General features: G+C 47.9%; 1 pseudogene; it reads right to left on the bottom strand.

The window, feature by feature from the left end:
* Positions 1–12372: 12372 nt before the first annotated feature.
* Positions 12373–14321, bottom strand: LOC116358232 (piggyBac transposable element-derived protein 3-like; annotated as a pseudogene).
* Between the last annotated feature and the right edge of the window lie 604 nt (positions 14322–14925).

A 14925-nucleotide genomic window follows, 5' to 3' on the forward strand; every position in this document is an offset into this window, starting at 1 on the left:
ATTTATATAGCCCTTCGTACATCAGCTGATATCTCAAAGTGCTGTACAGAAACCCAGCCTAAAACCCCAAACAGCAAGCAATGCAGGTGGAGAAGCACAGTGGCTAGGAAAAACTCCCTAGAAAGGCCAATACCTAGGAAGAAACCTAGAGAGGAACCAGGCTATGTGGGGTGGCCAGTCCTCTTCTGGCTGTGCCGGGTGGAGATTATAACAGAACATGGTCAAGATGTTCAATGTTCATAAATGACCAGCATGGTCGAATAATAATAAGGCAGAACAGTTGAAACTAGAGCAGCAGCACAGTCAGGTGGAAGTTGAAACTGGAGCAGCAGCATGGCCAGGTAGACTGGGGACAGCAAGGAGTCATCATGTCAGGTAGTCCTGGGGCATGGTCCTAGGGCTCAGGTCAGTTGAAACTGGAACAGCAGCATGGCCAGGTGGACTGGGGACAGCAAGGAGTCATCATGTCAGGTAGTCCTGGGGCATGGTCCTAGGGCTCAGGTCCTCCGAGAGAGAGAAAGAAAGAGAGAAGGAGAGAATTAGAGAACGCACACTTAGATTCACACAGGACACCGAATAGGACAGGAGAAGTACTCCAGATATAACAAACTGACCCCAGCCCCCCGACACATAAACTACTGCAGCATAAATACTGGAGGCTGAGACAGGAGGGGTCAGGAGACACTGTGGCCCCATCCGAGGACACCCCCGGACAGGGCCAAACAGGAAGGATATAACCCCACCCACTTTGCCAAAGCACCGCCCCCACACCACTAGAGGGATATCTTCAACCACCAACTTACCATCCTGAGACAAGGCTGAGTATAGCCCACAAAGATCTCCGCCACGGCACAACCCAAGGGGGGGGGGCGCCAACCCAGACAGGATGACCACAACAGTGAATCAACCCACTCAGGTGACGCACCCCCTCCAGGGACAGCATGAGAGAGCCCCAGCAAGCCAGTGACTCAGCCCCTGATACTGGAGGCTGAGATATAGTCCATATCCTCCAACCATAGTGTCTATCCTACAACCATAGTCCATATCCTCCAACCATAGTCCATATCCTACAACCATAGTCCATATCCTCCAACCATAGTCCATATCCTCCAACCATAGTCCATATCCTCCAACCATAGTCCATATCCTCCAACCATAGTTCATATCCTCCAACCATAGTCCATATCCTCCAACCATAGTTCATATCCTCCAACCATAGTGTCTATCCTCCAACCATAGTGTCTATCCTCCAAACATAGTGTCTATCCTCCAACCATAGTGTCTATCCTCCAACCATAGTCCATATCCTCCCACCATAGTCCATATCCTCCAACCATAGTGTCTATCCTACAACCATAGTCCATATCCTCCCACCATAGTCCATATCCTCCCACCATAGTGTCTATCCTCCAACCATAGTGTCTATCCTCCAACCATAGTCCATATCCTCCCACCATAGTCCATATCCTCCAACCATAGTCCATATCCTCCAACCATAGTCCATATCCTCCCACCATAGTGTCTATCCTCCAACCATAGTCCATATCCTCCAACCATAGTCCATATCCTCCCACCATAGTCCATATGGCTCGGAACGGAACATACCGGACCAATTTTTCTCTCCATGTCCCTGGATTTCGACTGCTCTCTGGACATTCATACCCGGATCTCACAGCTGCTAGCTCCGGAATAATGTGATGTTGGCCTTCCGGAATCGATCGGAAGGCGAAGCACACGATTATTCCGGAGCTAGCAAGCTGTGAGATCCGGGTATGAATGTCCAGAGAGCAGTCGAAATCCAGGGACATGGAGAGAAAAATTGGTCCGGTATGTTCCGTTCCGAGCCATATGGACTATGGTGGGAGGATATGGACTATGGTTGGAGGATATGGACTATGGTTGGAGGATAGACACTATGGTGGGAGGATATGGACTATGGTTGGAGGATATGGACTATGGTTGGAGGATATGGACTATGGTGGGAGGATATGGACTATGGTTGGAGGATAGACACTATGGTTGGAGGATAGACACTATGGTGGGAGGATATGGACTATGGTGGGAGGATATGGACTATGGTTGTAGGATAGACACTATGGTTGGAGGATATGGACTATGGTGGGAGGATATGGACTATGGTTGGAGGATAGACACTATGGTTGGAGGATAGACACTATGTTTGGAGGATAGACACTATGGTTGGAGGATAGACACTATGGTTGGAGGATATGAACTATGGTTGGAGGATATGGACTATGGTTGGAGGATATGAACTATGGTTGGAGGATATGGACTATGGTTGGAGGATATGGACTATGGTTGGAGGATATGGACTATGGTTGGAGGATATGGACTATGGTTGTAGGATATGGACTATGGTTGGAGGATATGGACTATGGTTGTAGGATAGACACTATGGTTGGAGGATATGGACTATATCTCAGCCTCCAGTATCAGGGGCTGAGTCACTGGCTTGCTGGGGCTCTCTCATGCTGTCCCTGGAGGGGGTGCGTCACCTGAGTGGGTTGATTCACTGTTGTGGTCATCCTGTCTGGGTTGGCGCCCCCCCCCCCTTGGGTTGTGCCGTGGCGGAGATCTTTGTGGGCTATACTCAGCCTTGTCTCAGGATGGTAAGTTGGTGGTTGAAGATATCCCTCTAGTGGTGTGGGGGCGGTGCTTTGGCAAAGTGGGTGGGGTTATATCCTTCCTGTTTGGCCCTGTCCGGGGGTGTCCTCGGATGGGGCCACAGTGTCTCCTGACCCCTCCTGTCTCAGCCTCCAGTATTTATGCTGCAGTAGTTTATGTGTCGGGGGGCTGGGGTCAGTTTGTTATATCTGGAGTACTTCTCCTGTCCTATTCGGTGTCCTGTGTGAATCTAAGTGTGCGTTCTCTAATTCTCTCCTTCTCTCTTTCTTTCTCTCTCTCGGAGGACCTGAGCCCTAGGACCATGCCCCAGGACTACCTGACATGATGACTCCTTGCTGTCCCCAGTCCACCTGGCCATGCTGCTGTTCCAGTTTCAACTGACCTGAGCCCTAGGACCATGCCCCAGGACTACCTGACATGATGACTCCTTGCTGTCCCCAGTCTACCTGGCCATGCTGCTGCTCCAGTTTCAACTTCCACCTGACTGTGCTGCTGCTCTAGTTTCAACTGTTCTGCCTTATTATTATTCGACCATGCTGGTCATTTATGAACATTGAACATCTTGACCATGTTCTGTTATAATCTCCACCCGGCACAGCCAGAAGAGGACTGGCCACCCCACATAGCCTGGTTCCTCTCTAGGTTTCTTCCTAGGTATTGGCCTTTCTAGGGAGTTTTTCCTAGCCACTGTGCTTCTCCACCTGCATTGCTTGCTGTTTGGGGTTTTAGGCTGGGTTTCTGTACAGCACTTTGAGATATCAGCTGATGTACGAAGGGCTATATAAATAAATTTGATTTGATTTGATTTGATTTTCAATGATAATTGCATAACGGAACTGTGTTTGATTTGTATGTGAACTGTATGTCCGATTACAAAAAACATTCAGTAATCATCTCACTTGATGAACTGGTGGGTGAACTATGTAGCCATTGAGGAGAGCTGTGTCGATCAGATGGAAGAAAAAAAATATCTTATACCACTTGGTGGTTTTCTGAGCGCATGCCACAAGGCTGTTTATCCACTGCCCCCATTTTGCTATTATAGTCAACTACAAAGTCTGATTTGGTCTTTCTCTCTCCTGTGAGGTGGTCCACCTACACCTGGGGCTCGGTCTTCTCCTGTAGCTCCAAGGCCATAGCAATTGGTCTCCTCCACTATGTCTCCCACCAGCTCCTATGTCAGAAACAGCTTGAAGCACTCTGCCTCAAAAGGAGATGGCAAGGGGCTTTGCACTCCAGACTGGGACTCATCAAAGCCAACAGCAGGGCCAGGAGGGGTGAAAAGGCTGGAGGCCTTCCAGCTACCGCAAACCTACTGTACAGTACTTTCATCCACTGTTGGGTCTGGCTCCATCACCACCAGCGTCTTCAGAGGGACCTGGGACTTTGTTGGTGGGCAAGGGGTCCTCTGATTCAGGGTTCTCAATGGCCACGAGGTTGGGGGGCAGCTCTTCACTGTCAGAATCTGATTCCTCAATGTCTCAAAACCCAATAATTTTTTATTTACAAAAATCCCATTGTGAGTTGTCTTCTTTTGAAAGACATTGCTAATGCTACAGCTTAGCCCACTAGCTACATACATAAACAACACACTGAGTGTCAGTGGTGACGTGATTGGCTGCCGGTGTTATGATACTGATGATTTGTCTCCAGAGTTGGTTTGTTTACATAGCAGGTTAGGATAATTAATGTGGCAGGTTAAGATAATTTACGCAGCAGGTTAGTTGAATTAACATAGGAAATTAAGATAATGTAAAGGTAAGGATAATTGTTATGTTTAGGCTTTGCTACAATGCTACAGTTGTCAGCAACTGTTGTCCCTGACACAACCACTAGAAATAGCTGTTGTAGGCCTAGCTACTACACCTAACCTCAATGTAGAAACGTAAACAAACCAACTCTGGAGACAAATCATCAGTATCATAACACTGGAAAGGGCCACTTGTAATCAATAAATCAATGTCAGAAATATTTTTCTTTATTTACTTTTATTCAAGTTTTCAAGTTCTGGTGACAAATCATGCATTTCGATAAACTTGGAATAGCTAACACAACATGCCATTGGAACACAGGAGTGATGGTTGTTTGATAATGGGCCTCTGTACACCTACAGTGGGGCAAAAAAGTATTTAGTCAGCCAATTGTGCAAGTTCTCCCACTTAAAAAGATGAGAGAGGCCTGTAATTTTCATCATAGGTACACTTCAACTATGACAGACAAACTTAGAAAAAAAAATCCAGAAAATCACATTGTAGGATTTTGAATGAATTTATTTGCAAATTATGGTGGAAAATAAGTATTTGGTCACCTACAAACAGGCAAGATTTCTGGCTCTCACAGACCTGTAACTTCTTCTTTAAGAGGCTCCTCTGTCCTCCACTCGTTACCTGTATTAATGGCACCTGTTTGAACTTGTTATCAGTATAAAAGACACGTGTCCACAACCTCAAACAGTCACAGTCCAAACTCCACTATGGCATTACATACATATATAAAATAAATATGGTTCTAACGACATTTCCATATAAATTCTATCTTGATAAAATCAAATTCCGACATAAAAAAAACAAAGTAATGCGTGCGCTCTAAACTGCTGACCAGCGAATGCAAACAATGACAGTTCTCTTTCAAGTATTCGTTTCGGTATTTCACTTATGGGATAGGCCTCCAGAGTATTCGCCAGAAGCCTTTATTACACTACACCAGACATGATTGGCTGGACGTTGAGATGTGTGCGTTGGAAAGGGTGTCCCTTCTACCTTATAAAAGTTCCAACACAGCATCTCTGAGTCATTCAAACACGCTTTTCATCAGAAAGCTTACCTCGACACGACTACATTTTCCAGAACTAGCTAAACTGTCCACAGACATGAGCTTACAACTCGCTCGCCGTGCACTATTCTCTTGACTTCACCATAGTTAGAGGAAAATTATTAGAGGAAAATTATTTATCCAACATTCTGTGGATAAACTGGTGATTCCCTGGCCCAATGAAGTAGCAGAGCCCACCAAATTCGGCTACTAGGGTAAGAGGCTACCCAAAGCCAAATGGGCAGCCAGGCGATTACTACCAGAGGAGGTTACCCGTACCTGGAGTACACCTTTCTCCTCCAAGAACCCTGTCCAAGGTGGGTCGTTGTTGGACTGTGTTGACATGGTGGGGATTGGGCTTGCCCTCATGCCCCCCATCGAACCTCTGGTGGCTTCTCATCTACACCCCGGCCAGAAGTCCTCCATCACCTCAGTTGGCCCCACCTTACCAACCAAGTATGAGTGCTTCCAGTCCTCTACACCACAGAAGGTATACAGGTCGGTCGCCACAATGGTGAGCGCTCTCGGCATACCAAGCTGAGCTACAGGAGGAGCTAGCTTTCCCACCAGAGCCGAGTATGTGGGAGGAGATCTGTATTGCCACAGACATCAACCTGCATCTTTTTAAAGCCTCTGTCCAGGAGTCAGGAAGAGCGATGGGGCTCATGATATCGCAGGAGAGGGCTCAATGGCTCAACCTATCCACAGTATCTGACAGTGAGAAGCTTAAGATCCTGGATGCTCCAGTAGACCCTTAAAGGCCTCTCTGGTCCCACCATCAAGATGATGCAGAAACGGTGCGAGGAAACAAAGAGGGGGGGTGAAGCCCTCCAGCTCTGCCAGCCCAAGAAGACACAGCCCTGTGCCTCCCCTGTGTCTTGCCGCACCTTCGCCCAGGCTGCAGCAGATCGATCCCACTTGATCTTTAAGATCCCCAGACACCCAGCCCCCCAGGCTGCGAGCCCAGGGCAGCAGAGAACCTTGAACCCTAAAGACCCCTGGTCTAAAAATCCTCCCTTCCCACCCATGGCACCAAGGAGCCAGCCTGCCCCTTACCCCACCCAGGGAGTAAGGAGGAAGAAGTGGAAGGCCGAGCGATGTTTACCATTGCCAGAGAGTGGAGAACGGCCTTCCCCAAGCGCAGTTCTATCTCTTCCGCCAATCCTGAGCCTGTTCTAGGGTGCAAGTTCCCAGGCAGCTTAGTGTTCTTTCCGGTGTACCGGGCCCAAGTCGTCACAGATACAGCCCAAAGAGGAGAAACGACAATGTTCAGGTGCATGCTCTTACAAGGCCCCTCCGCTTACCTCACAAACACTCCCCAATGTCAGTTCACATAAAAAATGTTAACACTAGCACAACCAGGCTAAAGGCCAATGGCACAGTCAGACCTGTTGTAACTCACAAAATCAAAACAAACAGGGTGCATCCCTATAATGACACCATAATGCCTCCTGTAGGGGAAGCCCGGTCAGCCAGCTCTGCCTGCCCATGAAGACACTGGCGAGTATGTGCCGTGTCAAACTGGGTACAGGGCACGATAGACAGGGGATACAGACTACAATTCGCTGTCACCCTGCCTCGATTCAATGGAATCATATTCACTCCGGCTCAGGGGGAATCAGCGTGTGTACCCCAGGAGGAAATCACTAATAGGGAAAAGGGCAAAAAGAATTGTTCTTCCCAAGCAAAGCCCTGCAGTTTTTACTCAAGATATTTCCTTGTTCCAAAAAAGAGGGGCGACATACACCCGATCCAAGATCTACGTGCTCTGAACAGGCACATGAGAAAGTACACGTTCAGAAAGTTGACACACACTGCTCTGCTACGTTCTGTGCACCCAGGCGCACCAACACAACAAAATAACAACACTGACAATAAAACAATCTCTGACAAAGACATGAGGGGAAACAGAGGGTTAAATACACAACAGGTAATGCATGGGATTGAAAACAGGTGTGTGGGAAGACAAGACAAAACCAATGAAAAATGGATCAATGATGGCTAGAAGACCGGTGACGTCGAACGCCGAGCACCGCCCGAACAAGGAGAGGCAACGACTTCGGGAGAAGTCGTGACACATTTAGTGTTCAGCGAAATAACAACACAATGTCAAATACAGGTAGCCTAGTCAAATAATTAACATCCAATCACTTTAACGTTACTCTCTCACGGGAATTCCACTAACGGTCCGTATGTAGCCAAACGTAGCTGCTGCTCATTCAGTTTGCTCGAAAATTGATAAATGGTTTAAAAAAGTATGGCCCGCATCCATAGAGACACATACCAGCTCTACTGGTTTTACAGCTACTGCCAGCAGTACTACACCTGCACCTGTCAACGACCAAAGTTGTTCTGCTTACATGAACAAATTCAATGCTAGCATCAGTAATGATACATTTGTTGTTAGCCCAGCTAGCATGGACACTGACAGTTGTGAATCCGATGCAGCCGGAGATCTACTGATTGATAAATCCAGAAGTCTGGCAATTTTGACCACGTCATTTCCGGTCACAACTTGCAGACTTGTTTACGTGTTGCTGTGCGTTTTGTTGCCAACCTATTTTGCTACCTGACAACTTTACGGTTTTTACTTTTTATTTACGTTTATATTTTTGTTTTTTTTCCCTCAACTTTTCCACTCCGGACGCTTTATCTGGACATGGTTCGTCAGGACCTCCAACAGCCGAAGCTAAGTAGTAACATTAACATGATGCCTTCTAATTGCAGTCGCTGTACTCATAATATACAGGAGAACGATCGCCTTACGGCGAGGATAGCTGTGCTGCAAGCCCAGCTTCAGACGCAATCGTTAGGCAAGGGTAATATTAGTGTAGGAAAGGATGAAACAGTGTCTGTGCCACCAGTAAGTACAGATAGTAGTATAAATCCCCTGGCACAGTCCCCGCAGCCGGTCAACTTTCTCACGGTTTCTGGAAGGAAATGCTGTAGGAATGCTCAATCGTTGTCGTTCATTCAGCCGACAGAAACTTTCAACCGGTTTTCTCCTCCCGTTACGGGGTCTGAGACGCCGAAGCTTCCCACCATTAGCTCTGACAAATTGAAAACTCTAGTCATTGGCGACTCCATTATCCGCAGTATTAGACTTAAAACGAATCATCCAGCGATCATACATTGTTTACCAGGGGGCAGGGCTACCGACGTTAAGGCTAATCTGAAGATGGTGCTGGCTAAAGCTAAAACTGCCGAGTGTAGAGAGTATAGAGATATTGTTATCCACGTCGGCACCAACGATGTTAGGATGAAACAGTTAGAGATCACCAAGCGCAACATAGCTTCTGCGTGTAAATCAGCTAGAAAGATGTGTCAGCATCGAGTAATTGTCTCTGGCCCCCTCCCAGTTAGGGGGAGTGATTAGCTCTACAGCAGAGTCTCACAACTCAATCGCTGGTTGAAAACTGTTTTCTGCCCCTCCCAAAAGATAGAATTTGTAGATAATTGGCCCTCTTTCTGGGACTCACCCACAAACAGGACCAAGCCTGACATGCTGAGGAGTGACGGGCTCCATCCTAGCTGGAGGGGTGCTCTCATCTTATCTACCAACATAGACAGGGCTCTAACTCCTCTAGCTCCACAATGAAATAGGGTGCAGGCCAGGCAGCAGGCTGTTAGCCAGCCTGCCAGCATAGTGGAGTCTGCCACTAGCACAGTCAGTGTAGTCAGCTCAGCTATCACCATTGAGACCGTGTCTGTGCCTCGACCTAAGTTGGGCAAAACTAAACATGGCGGTGTTCGCCTTAGCAATCTCACTAGGATAAAGACCTCCATTCCTGTCATTATTGAAAGAGATCAGGATACCTCACATCTCAAAATAGGGCTACTTAATGTTAGATACCTTACTTCAAAGGCAATTATAGTCAATGAACTAATCACTGATCATAACCTTGATGTCAGCCGGGCTAGACAATCTGGACCCTTTCTTTCTAAAATTATCTGCCGAAATTGTTGCCACCCCTATTACTAGCCTGTTCAACCTCTCTTTCGTGTCGTCTGAGATCCCCAAAGATTGGAAAGCAGCTGCGGTCATCCCCCTCTTCAAAGGGGGGGACACTCTTGACCCAAACTGCTACAGACCTATATCTATCCTACCGTGCCTTTCTAAGGTCTTCGAAAGCCAAGTCAACAAACAGATTACCGACCATTTCGAATCTCACCATACCTTCTCTGCTATGCAATCTGGTTTCAGAGCTGGTCATGGGTGCACCTCAGCCACGCTCGAGGTCCTAAACGATATCTTAACCGCCATCGATAAGAAACATTACTGTGCAGCCGTATTCATTGATCTGGCCAAGGCTTTCGACTCTGTCAATCACCACATCCTCATCGGCAGACTCGACAGCCTTGGTTTCTCAAATGATTGCCTCGCCTGGTTCACCAACTACTTCTCTGATAGAGTTCAGTGTGTCAAATTGGAGGGTCTGCTGTCCGGACCTCTGGCAGTCTCTATGGGGGTGCCACAGGGTTCAATTCTTGGACCGACTCTCTTCTCTGTATACATCAATGAGGTCGCTCTTGCTGCTGGTGAGTCCCTGATCCACCTCTACGCAGACGACACCATTCTGTATACTTCCGGCCCTTCTTTGGACACTGTGTTAACAACCCTCCAGGCAAGCTTCAATGCCATACAACTCTCCTTCCGTGGCCTCCAATTGCTCTTAAATACAAGTAAAACTAAATGCATGCTCTTCAACCGATCGCTACCTGCACCTACCCGCCTGTCCAACATCACTACTCTGGACGGCTCTGACTTAGAATACGTGGACAACTACAAATACTTAGGTGTCTGGTTAGACTGTAAACTCTCCTTCCAGACCCATATCAAACATCTCCAATCCAAAGTTAAATCTAGAATTGGCTTCCTATTTCGCAACAAAGCATCCTTCACTCATGCTGCCAAACATACCCTTGTAAAACTGACCATCCTACCAATCCTCGACTTTGGCGATGTCATTTACAAAATAGCCTCCAATACCCTACTCAACAAATTGGATGCAGTCTATCACAGTGCAATCCGTTTTATCACCAAAGCCCCATATACTACCCATCATTGCGACCTGTACGCTCTCGTTGGCTGGCCCTCGCTTCATACTCGTCGCCAAACCCACTGGCTCCATGTCATCTACAAGACCCTGCTAGGTAAAGTCCCCCCTTATCTCAGCTCGCTGATCACCATAGCATCTCCCACCTGTAGCACACGCTCCAGCAGGTATATCTCTCTAGTCACCCCCAAAACCAATTCTTTCTTTGGCCGCCTCTCCTTCCAGTTCTCTGCTGCCAATGACTGGAACGAACTACAAAAATCTCTGAAACTGGAAACACTTATCTCCCTCACTAGCTTTAAGCACCAACTGTCAGAGCAGCTCACAGATTACTGCACCTGTACATAGCCCACCTATAATTTAGCCCAAACAACTACCTCTTTCCCAACTGTATTTAATTTTTATTTATTTATTTATTTTGCTCCTTTGCACCCCATTATTTTTATTTCTACTTTGCACATTCTTCCATTGCAAAACTACCATTCCAGTGTTTTACTTGCTATATTGTATTTACTTTGCCATCATGGCCTTTTTTGCCTTTACCTCCCTTCTCACCACATTTGCTCACATTGTACATAGACTTGTTTATACTGTATTATTGACTGTATGTTTGTTTTACTCCATGTGTAACTCTGTCGTTGTATCTGTCGAACTGCTTTGCTTTATCTTGGCCAGGTCGCAATTGTAAATGAGAACTTGTTCTCAACTTGCCTACCTGGTTAAATAAAGGTAAAATAAAAATAAATAAAGAAATGTGATTGGCCTGACTGAAACATGGCTTAAGCTTGATGAATTTACTGTGTTAAATGAGGCCTCACCTCCTGGCTACACTAGTGACCATATCCCCCGTGCATCCCGCAAAGGCGGAGGTGTTGCTAACATTTACGATAGCAAATTTCAATTTACACAAAAAAATAACGTTTTCGTCTTTTGAGCTTCTAGTCATGAAATCTATGCAGCCTACTCAATCACTTTTTATAGCTACTGTTTACAGGCCTCCTGGGCCATATACAGTGTTCCTCAGTGAGTTCCCTGAATTCCTATCGGACCTTGTAGTCATAGCAGATAATATTCTAATCTTTGGTGACTTTAATATTCACATGGAAAAGTCCACAGACCCACTCCAAAAGGCTTTCGGAGCCATCATCGACTCAGTGGGTTTTGTCCAACATGTCTCTGGACCCACTCACTGTCACAGTCATATTCTGGACCTAGTTTTGTCCCATGGAATAAATGTTGTGGATCTTAATGTTTTTCCTCATAATCCTGGACTATCGGACCACCATTTTATTACGTTTGCAATTGCAACAAATAATCTGCTCAGACCCCAACCAAGGAACATCAAAAGTTGTGCTATAAATTCACAGACAACACAAAGATTCCTTGATGTCCTTCCAGATTCCCTCTGTCTACCCATGGACGCCAGAGGACAAAAATCAGTTAACCACCTAACTGAGGAACTCAATTTAACCTTGCGCAATACCCTAGATGCAGTTGCACCCCTAAAAACTAAAAACATTTCTCATAAGAAACTAGCTCCCTGGTACACAGAAAATACCCGAGCTCTGAAGCAAGCTTCCAGAAAATTGGAACGGAAATGGCGCCACACCAAACTGGAAGTCTTCTGACTAGCTTGGAAAGACAGTACCGTGCAGTACCGAAGAGCCCTTACTGCTGCTCGATCATCCTATTTTTCCAACTTAATTGAGGAAAATAAGAACAAAAAATAAGAAGAATTTAATCCGAAGCCCCTGCCAGATTTCTGGATTGGGCTGCGCTCAGAGTATCATGCCTTGGCAAATCGTCTGTTTACCCTCCCGTCGTCCTCGTATTGTGTCTACACCCCGCATCCTCCATGTCACCCTGTCACGTTTTGGCTAAAGGCCCAATGGGCGCAAGTGTGACAGTATGTGTGTGAACAGCCTTTGCAGATGTATTTCTTACACCTGCAGCACACCGTGTGTGTCTTGGAATCCTTCTTCGGTGGGCAGAGCTGACACCTCTTCCTCTTACTTTCCCTGGTGGCTGGGGCAGCGCGCGGCGCAGCGTGCGGCGCAGCGTGCGGGGCAGCGGCGGGCTCCTCATGCTGTTGATCACGTGCCACCGTAGCACTCTGTAGGACTTTGACAAGTGCTGACGCAGCTTCGATGTGGGGGAGATGCTGCCTTCTTTGGATCGGCGGCTTCACAAGTGCCTTTCCCAGCTGCTCCAGGAACACCCTCCTCTTGTTCCGCTTGCGAGGCATCCAGTCAGGCTTGAACCCCCGCCAAATTACAAATGTGTTGTAGGAGGACACGTCGAGGATGTTGTGGAAGATGACCAGGGGCCAGCGGGCAGTCAACCGTCTGCAGCTGTAGGTGCCGACCACCTTGTCTAGGTTGTCCACGCCGCCCTTGTTGCAGTTGTAGTCTATGATGACGGCCGGATTCCTGTCACGGCAATCGCTGACTTGGGCCTCTGTGTGCAGCGTGCCCAGAAGTAGCACGGTCTTATTTTTCTTTGCCAGGTAGGACACTAGAATGGCTGTGGCGTGTGAAGGCAGACCTGGAGGACAGGACCTGTCTGCCCTTTGACTCGAGTAGTGCCGACAGGAGCTCGGCCTTGTTCTTTCTCACCGTGCCCACCATGGTGAGGTTCCTCTCGAGGAGCCGCTGTCCCAGTTCGTAAGAGGTGAAGAAATTGTCACACGTGACATTGCGAGCACTCAGTCCCGTTGTCAGATCGAGGACGATGCGCATCCCCTGGTTCTTCTCGGGGCCTCTGCTGGCCGCCTTGCCGGTGTACACTTGCATCTTTCAAGCATAGCTGGACTTGGCGTCGCAGGCCCACCCACGACTTGATGCCGCATTTCGCCGGCTTGCTGGGAATGTACTGACTGAAAGGACAGCAGCCTTTTGGCAAGGGGAGAAGGCGTTTATGTTACACACACACACACACACATTCACACACACACGCGCACTGTACCTCTGAACGGGACCAGTTGTTCGTCCATTGTCACGTCAGGCCCCGGGTTGTAGAGGGCCGGCAGCCGTGCCTCCCAATGGTCCCAGACCTCTCGCATGGCTGTGAGTTTGTCCGTGGCGAGCCTTGCGGGTCTCGACTGGTGGTCTTCGAATCGCAGCAGCCTCGAGTACTTGTGAAAGACCTTGAGTGGCATGGTGGCTCAGAACACGGTCCTGCTGCACTCCGCGTCCCACAGGCTGGCCGCAGTCTCGCCTCGGGACCTGTAGACTCCCACTAGGATCAGCAGCCCTACGTAGGCACACAGGTCGGTGGCGTCCATGGCTCGCCAGCCGTCGCCGTATATTCTCTCCCCGTGCAGATTCGTCATGTCCAGAATTATTCTTTCTATCTACGGTGTGACAAACAGGTGGAAGGTGGACGCGATGTCGCGGGCGTGAGTCACGGCACAGGCCGTGGGGCCCGGAGTATCGTCCGGCCCGGTGTGCCAGATCGCAAGGGCCCTGTGGCGGCGGCCATAGGCCACGGGGACCATTTGATTCTGCCATTTTTCGACAGCAACGGTGTCTCCCTTTGGGCTCGAGCAGAGGCGATCTCTTCCTCGCGTTGGTCCTCGTGCTCGTCCTCGCGTTGGTCCTCGTGCTCGTCCTCGGGGGCTTTCTCGTGGTCTTCCTCAGAAGAGGGAGAAGAAGCCCTGTCGACCTCGCGGCGCTTGGGGTTGTATTGCTCCCCGTCTTCATCTTCCGAAACCTCTTCCTCCTCCTCCTCGGAATCTGAGTAGTCTTCTTGGTCCATGCTGGACAAGATCTGTTCTAGAACCTGTGCGGCAGTGAAACACACGGCCATTGCCGCTCAGGTCCACTGATCAGGTCCACATCCTGTGAAAGAAAAATGAACTAAGACAATAGGAAAAGTTCACTGAAAGTTACGCCCAGTTATTTTTTTTAACATATTAGCAATAAAACATGGTTTTCAGATTTTAGGAGTGGTGGGATGAACTTAATTTACTGGCCTAGCATCCTGATGGACAATAAAACATAAGAAGGTTTATGTCACTACATAGAGAAATAGTGCCAGTTGAGATGGAACCAGTCAAAGTTTTCATTGGGTCCGTGGCATGAACATCATACATTGTTGACTAAGGGGAGGAGAGCAGGCTGCAGATGGCCGTTAGAAGAGAGGATAATAGGACATATTCTCCTTAGTGTGAGAGTGATGGCGTAATTGTGCTCCTACGAAGGAGAATCATTAATTAGAGGCTCTAATCTGTTGTGAAGGTAAGCAGTTTTTGTTGCCGAGTCTCTGTAAAGGAATAAGGCCCATGGTCTACTTACCTAGCAAGCTTCTCTTAATAAACACCTCATTGCTGCCAGCAGGCCTTAGGTCATTTTTTTCCTTTCATATTAATCAACGATCAGTCCTTGCTACTGCATATTTGACGAAGAAGATT

This window comes from Oncorhynchus kisutch, linkage group LG29 (genome assembly GCF_002021735.2).
Source record: "Oncorhynchus kisutch isolate 150728-3 linkage group LG29, Okis_V2, whole genome shotgun sequence".
Lineage (NCBI taxonomy): Eukaryota > Metazoa > Chordata > Actinopteri > Salmoniformes > Salmonidae > Oncorhynchus > Oncorhynchus kisutch.